This window comes from Quercus suber, unplaced genomic scaffold, assembly GCF_002906115.3.
Source record: "Quercus suber isolate HL8 unplaced genomic scaffold, Cork oak 2.0 scaffold_292, whole genome shotgun sequence".
Classification (NCBI taxonomy): Eukaryota; Viridiplantae; Streptophyta; class Magnoliopsida; order Fagales; family Fagaceae; genus Quercus; species Quercus suber.
In genome coordinates this window covers 325,484-332,043 of record NW_027069748.1, presented here as the reverse complement: position 1 = coordinate 332,043, position 6,560 = coordinate 325,484, and the positions used below count along the sequence as shown (strand labels likewise).

The 6,560-nt window shown below is 34.3% G+C and overlaps 1 non-coding gene across 1 annotated transcript; it reads right to left on the bottom strand.

Annotated features, from left to right (window-relative positions):
- Window positions 1-2,927: 2,927 nt before the first annotated feature.
- LOC112027448 (uncharacterized) lies at window positions 2,928-5,412 on the bottom strand. The gene is made up of 2 exons (XR_010632491.1): window positions 4,559-5,412; window positions 2,928-3,055 (listed from the first exon to the last, which is right to left on the bottom strand). It is a non-coding gene; the product is annotated as an uncharacterized LOC112027448 (transcript).
- Between the last annotated feature and the right edge of the window lie 1,148 nt (window positions 5,413-6,560).

Below are 6,560 nucleotides of genomic sequence, written 5' to 3'. Positions count from 1 at the left end.
ATGCTTGCAATTGGATTGAACTATCAAATGTCATGAAGTTCCTTGTCTTGGTGTTTGTTTGCTATATCTCAATACTCAATGCGTTGGATCTAGAGTGGGTACTCAAGGCTTGTCCATGAACTAACTTAGTATATGTATCGCATATGTCAAATTTGGCGTGGTAATTATGGTTAAGTACATCAATTTATTCAATTAGTCAACGGTAGGATGAAGGATTTGGAATCTCCAATCTCGACCGTAAATTTGGTGGTGTTTTATTCCTAACCCATTGTTTAATTTTAATGAATATTAGTTACCAGCAGAGCAGGTAAGCGTATATATACAAAATAAAATAAAATGAAATAATCAGATGGTTATCTCTCTGGTGTTCTCTCAACTCTCTCTCTAGCGTTCTTCCAAACCTCTCACTCTCCCAAAATGATCAAAATGTTTTTGATATTGTTAAAGGTAAAACTCAAAACGATAAAACCCTAAATTCAATATCATAATATCAAACAAACCACTAGAAAATTCCACTGAATTGCAGTTTTTTAAATTATAAATATCATAATATGTGTAGTTTTTCGTATGTTATAAGAAAAGAATTGAAATTCAGTTTTTTTTTTCCCAACAAAGAAATCCCAATCTCTTATCCCTGGTATTAGATTCATGACTGATTTAGAGTATTCTACTATTCCAGGACATGTAGATGCAAGTATGAGTTTAATTTTCAATAATATGGATTAGCCATTAGTTGCTTGAATTCTTTTTTTATTTTAGTGATTTGATAATTAAAAAATAGAGGAAGAGAGGATTTAAATCATGAAAATATTAGAAGGATCAATTGAGCTAAACTGCTCTTAACCTATTAGTTTTCCAGACGATCTAAATAATAGAAATGTACTATAACTACAACCATGTGCAAACGCCAAAAAAAAAAAAAAAGAGAAAAATTACTCTCCTAATATCAGTTAGCACTCCAATCTTATTCCACGTTTTCTACCTTATCTCAAATTCACCCTAGTTAACCACCAATTTCAACCCACATGTGCCTTATCCCAATTTACACATCATAATTTTATTTTTATGGCACTTCAATTTCAAGGCATAAAAAAAATTAAATGCAACTTAATGGGTCCCATAATAATAATAATAATAATAATAACTACTTATGTCCTATACAACACAAAAACCATAAAACCTTCTCTATTTTTTTTTTTTACTTCATCTCTTATCTTTTTCATTGTTTCAAAATTTGAATTTTTACTATATTTCATTTCCTCTTTTACTAAAATTAGCATATGTTTTTGTTAAGTGTGTGAAAGTATGGGGACTTGCTTTGAGAATAGGATTTCATTGAATTTGGGGTTCATAAAAGGTCTAATTCAAAACCTCAATTGTAGAAGCAACTTTGCTTCAAGTATAAAGTTCATAATTAAATCATAGTACAAAATTTTCTAAACACCCATATCACCAACAACCTATGGAAAAGCAAAATAACAACGAAACAAACACTTGTGTGGGTGCAAACAGAGAACAGCTGGAAGATAAAAAGTCATACTGTCTGATTCATCACATCACTTCAAACAAAAATTTCATGGTAAATAATATTTCCTATTAACTTAAATCAAATCTCCAATAATCATAAACAAGATGAATGTCACATTTTTTATCAGATTGATTCAAGCAGAAAAGTTCTCAAATTCAGAATGTTTTTGATTTCTATAATTTTAGCAGAGACAATTGCTCTTCAATAGAACAACCCACATGACAAGACGAACGACAGGAGGAAGGAATGAGAATAAGACCAAGGCACCGCTGTTCCATTGGAGAAGCAGAGGAGCGTCGTGTGCTACGGTACTCCACAGCATCTTGGAGAATGATGTTTCCTTGCTTGTCTATGCAGTGGAAGGTGCCCAAGAAAAATCTTCCATCTCTAATTCCCACCAACATTCGGCGAAACAGCAGTTTCCTTACTCGAGCTACAAGATCTGAACTGTTTGAGTTTGGCCCATCAGAACTCTCTGCCTGAATCAAGGATTTCTCTTGCTCTAGTTCCATAACTGTGCACTTGAATCTATAACTATTTCTGACAAATAAACAGAAAAAGAAATTGTAACTCTGTTGCTTGCTGATAAGCCAAGTTAATTAACTAAATAAAAACAAGCTTAAGCTTGTTTCACAAAATCACTACTGGTAATGTCCAGCCCTGTGAACTACTTTCATGGAAAGTTACAAAATACTCAATCGACAAGTTCTATTAGTGACTAGGATTATTGAAGAAAGAAAGGTTCCCCTTTCTAATATTTAAGAAACAGATTTTTATATTTTGCTCATCATAAACCATCCTTACAGCATGAGAAGTAAAAATTAAGTGTCAATTTAAAAATAAGTGCCAACCAATAAAATATTCATAAGAGATATAGTGGCTGATAGAAGCTGAATAAATGTTGGCCTACAGAAATAAGGCCCACCAAGAGGCTGCATGAGAATCAGCTAGGCTGAAGCCGCTGAAGTAGTATTATATCAAAAAAGGAAGATTTGATTTTCAATTCAACAAAGATATATATTGCCTTCATTTTATCAACCACTTACAGGAGACAAGGGAATAGGGAATTCCTTGAGAGATTCCAATTATATAGAGGACTGCCAATGTGTATGCAAAAAGCCATTGAACCCCAAGTAGCATAAATTAAATCAGGTAAGAATGACTAACTCAGTAGCGGAGGTAGTAAAGTTGTTGGCATGTAGAAAAGGCAGTGGTACGCATCATAGAGCAAGAATTGGCATGTATTTCCCTTTTGGCAAGAACATAATGCTCTGGTGCCAGGGGACTTTTTAGTGATCAAGTTGCTGTTTCTATTTCTTACACCCCTTTATGAGTGAAGTAGTATCCCCTTTTCTTCATTGACTTTTGTATCATTTTAAACTCTAGATTTTGGTCCTAATTTTTTTTTTTTTTTTTTCATTTAATCTTTCTTATGGAATTTCTCTTATTTACTTCCCATGTACTTGAGCAACACCTAATTTCTCTTGCTCTAGTTCCATAACTGTGCACTTGAATCTATAACTATTTCTGACAAATAAACAGAAAAAGAAATTGTAACTCTGTTGCTTGCTGATAAGCCAAGTTAATTAACTAAATAAAAACAAGCTTAAGCTTGTTTCACAAAATCACTACTGATAACGTCCAGCCCTGGAAACTACTTTCATGGAAAGTTACAAAATACTCAATCAACAAGTTTTATTAGTGACTAGGATTATTGAAGAAAGAAAGGTTCCCTTTTCTAATATTTAAGAAACAGATTTTTATATTTTGCTCCTCATAAACCATCCTTACAGCATGAGAAGTAAAAATTTAAGTGTCAATTTAAAAATAAGTGCCAACCAATAAAATATTCATAAGAGATATAGTGGCTGATAGAAGCTGAATAAATGTTGGCCTACAGAAATAAGGCCCACCAAGAGGCTGCATGAGAATCAGCTAGGCTGAAGTAGTATTATATCAAAAAAGGAAGATTTGATTTTCAATTCAACAAAGATATATATTGCCTTCATTTTATCAACCACTTACAGGAGACAAGGGAATAGGGAATTCCTAGAGAGATTCCAATTATATAGAGGACTGCCAATGTGTATGCAAAAAGCCATTGAACCCCAAGTAGCATAAATTAAATCAGGTAAGAATGACTAACTCAGTAGCAGGGGTAGTAAAGTTGTTGGCATGTAGAAAAGGTTGTGGTGTGCATCATAGAGCAAGAATTGGCATGTTTTTCCCTTTTGGCAAGAACATAATGCTCTAGTGGCAGGGGACCTTTTAGTGATCAAGTTGCTGTTTCTATTTCTTACACCCGTTTATGAGTGAAGTAGTATCCCCTTTTCTTCATTCTGGGACTTTTGTATCATTTTAAACTCTAGATTTTGGTCCTAATTTTTTTTTTTTTTCATTTAATCTTTCTTATGGAATTTCTCTTATTTACTTCCCATGTACTTGGGCAACACCTTTGTTGCACTTTTTGATGAATTCTATTACATCTACCAAAATAAATTAAGAAAGAAAGCATACCTAACTCCTCTGTAGACAGATATTTTGTTTTAATAACTATGGAGAATAAGAACGAGAAAATAAATTTCATACAGAACCCATAATACATTAAATCCTAGATTTTTACCTTTGGCATCTGAAAAAGAAATTCATAAAAAAAAAAAAAAAAAATTTGACATTGGTTCTTATTTCAACTCTAAACAGATAAATGAAAACATTGAATTTGAAGTAAATACATTAAAAAATAGAAAAGGAAATTGGAACGACAAACAGCTCAAAAAGGCCAGTCTTTTGGTATCATCAAGGCAATCATGGCCTTACTTCACACAAGGATAAGGCCAGTTCAAAGTAGAATGGTGAGTGCTTCAATTAGACCAAACAGATGCTATAAATTCTTGAAAAATTCGAAATAAATTGCTATACTAGATCAGGTATTTTTTTCATCGAGTATAATAGATTGGGTCTTAGCCCAGTACTTGCACCAGCAACAACAATCCAAAAAGGCTAAGAAAGATAATTATCAGTAAGTAGTACCGGAAGGAAGGAAGGAAAATTGGAGAGGATTTGGATTGCTCCGGAGACTCTTGCCGTCAAACTGGCCCCAAAGAATCTATCTGGGATTGAACATAAAGCCCCCAAATCATTTGTGAAAGGCCGACGAGTTGAATCCAAAACACACAGGCTGGCAGCGGCGGAAGAGCTACTCTGGTAAGGAGAAAGCACAGATTGATTGGGGCGAAGAAGATCACGTCTGGAATTGTTTCAAACGGAACGTGTGCCTAATGGCAAGTGTGGGAATGGCTGGTCCAAGGTTCTTTGAGGTGGACTCTTCGGTGGGCCAAGTTCCGAACCCGAAGCCCATTAACAATAATAATAATAAGCCCAAACAAAAACCTGTTTTTTAGTGGCAGCCCAGACCATCCCAGCCCACCATCCCTTCCCTTTCGGCACAAAATCAGACCCACCCACACTCTCAGCCTTCCTCGCATGTTCCTCTCTCTCACCCAAATACTTCAACATCAACAATAGCTTCTTTGGTGGGCAGCGATAAAACCGATGTTGAGCCAACTCCGAGCCACTTGGCACCGAGAAGCTTCTCTTAGTGATCAACAATTATGATGCTTCCGTGGATAAGTCCTTGTGTTTCGATGGTCATGTAGCCTTACAACGTGACATCCAAAGGATCATCCAGGAGCCTACAGACAACGTCATCAAGAAATAGGGGAATTCTGAGCAGTGGGTTCTTGAATTAAGAGATAGGAGGAGGGTGGTCATGTATATTGTTTCTAATAACTATATTCTCATCGTGACGATCTACATTGATAAGAGACATCGCAATTCTTAACCACTGTGTTCCACTTCAATACAAAGATTAGAAACACACGGCATCTGGTTTTAATGAATAATAGTTTTAAAACAAAATTATGCAGAAACTTTTACTGCAGAAAATTAAATCACCAAGAAAACGTTTTTTCTTTGATTCTAAAATTCAATCACATGTTATACAAGCATGATATTGAAGACTGCTCTGATACTATTGTTGGAGAAATCTGGTTTTTGTATCTCATACAAAAACACACGCAGCGGAAGCAACAAAAATACGGATCTACTTCAATCATGAAAGATAAACATGTAACCATGAATTCTAGAATCAAAGAATAGAAAGCGTACATTAGTGCAGTGAATTTCAAAACCAAACTTGAGAATACCTTCAATCTTCATCTCAATTCCACATGATGCCCAAGATGTGTAGTCTCTCAATCAGTCTTTTGTATATAAATTCTCAAAAAAAAATCCTTCTCCTTCTCCTTGTGGAGAAAAACTGATTTCTTTTTCTTTTCATCTTACGTACATTAAACCATTCTCATAGTTTCTTTATTTAATAACACTTATTAAATAATGACTGATTATCTAATTGGGTTAGCCTTTTGGACCTACCCAATTGGGTTTTAGTTTGTGGCTTGAGATGGGACAAAGGGACCAATAAGACACTAGCTCCAATGGGCCTTGGGCTTTTCCGTCAACTCTTGACAAATCCAAAGTTACCATTAATTATATTCAATATCACTATAAGAATATAATTGCACTCTAGGCCTTATCTATAAATTATATCTCAAGACTTTATTATACATTCAACCCCTTCATTAAAATATTCGTAGTAATACAAAGTTATTAATATTGACTACCACTTTGAAAATTACTACATCTTAATCCTTGAGTACCCGGTTTAATCCTTTATGTTATTCATAATATATTTATGAAATCCAATTCCATAAATATATACTTTAGTAACTTTCTACTAAAGTGGTTGGGCCCAACACTCTGAATAACCAAACTCATTAAACTTATCTCAAGGGAATATTTTATATTTTCGTTAAGAGATTATGAATTCCATCTTGAGAATATATGTTTCATCAACACTAAATGCGGCTGCCCAACATACTGAGGTTTTGACCATAACTCATGATCAGGTCCATTATTCTCTCAGGATTTAGAGTTGATGTAAATAGAAGTCGTGAGATTTATTATTCAATTG